This window comes from Gossypium hirsutum, chromosome A07 (genome assembly GCF_007990345.1).
Source record: "Gossypium hirsutum isolate 1008001.06 chromosome A07, Gossypium_hirsutum_v2.1, whole genome shotgun sequence".
Classification (NCBI taxonomy): Eukaryota; Viridiplantae; Streptophyta; class Magnoliopsida; order Malvales; family Malvaceae; genus Gossypium; species Gossypium hirsutum.
This window is the reverse complement of record NC_053430.1, coordinates 93,078,518-93,079,664: the sequence shown is the minus strand read 5'-3', so window position 1 is coordinate 93,079,664 and position 1,147 is coordinate 93,078,518.

The following is a 1,147-nucleotide window of genomic DNA, read 5'->3' as shown; positions in this document are numbered from 1 at the left end:
AAATTCTATGCATAAAGTGCTTAAGTTGAGGTTCGGGACTAAATCGAATAATTTGCAAAACTTGCATTCTTGAAGTTTTTAGTATGAAATTACTTTGGAATATTAATTAGGAGGGTTTAAATAACAATTTGACCAATTTTAAGTTCATGGACAAAAATTAGGACATGGAAGGAATTTTTGAAAGTTTAGTAAGGAGGGGTAATTTGGTCATTTGGATATTAAATGAATTAAAAAGGGAAAAATAACACAAAAATGGTCACTTCTCTATTAGTTTCTGCCGATTTTTTCTCTCCTCCATAGCTGGAGTTTCTTCAACTTTCAAGCTTCATAGTAAGTGATTCCAAGCCCCGTTTTTAATGATCTTTACGTTTTTGGAGTCCCGGTAACTTGATTAAGCTTATTCTAGCAATAATTCAACATAGGGTTCATATTTGGAAAAATGCCCATGGCTGAAATTTGTGTATTTTGGTGTTTTATGATAGAATATGAGGTTTTAAATTATGTTAAACAACTTATGCTACTCGGTTTTAAGTGAAAACGAGTAAAATGGCTTAAATTGGAAAAAAAATACCAATAGTCATAAGTATATGTTAGAGTGTGATTTTGATATTGCCATAGAAGGGAAAAATGATCAGCATGTCATAAAACATAAGAAAATAGGATGAAGTTTAATTTACGAGCCTTGGGGCAAAAGTGCAAATATGTGAAAATTTAGGGGTAAAAATATAATTTTTACAAAAGTTGGGTCAAGGACTGTTTTAATAAATGTGAATATTAAATAAGTTAAATTTGTTATTATAGATCAAGAAGAACGAAATTCGGGAGTAGATCGGGGGAAAGAAAAAGTAAAGGACTAAATTGTAAAGTTTAGTCACATTTTGTATCAAGGTAAGTTACAGTAAATAAATGCAATATTCTTTTGTTTTACATTATTATTGTCAATTTCCAGCATTTATATATTTATGTTATGAAAATATTTAAAGTCGAATTTAAGGTGAAGTGACAGAGGAAAAGTGTTAGAAAGCCCCGGTTGAACCCTAGGAATGTTAGGATATTAGGGTTGACAGGACAGAACAGAAATGAGCCATGTAAGTCCATATTAGAAATATGGCTTTGGAGACAGGATTGAGCCATGTAAGTCCATATT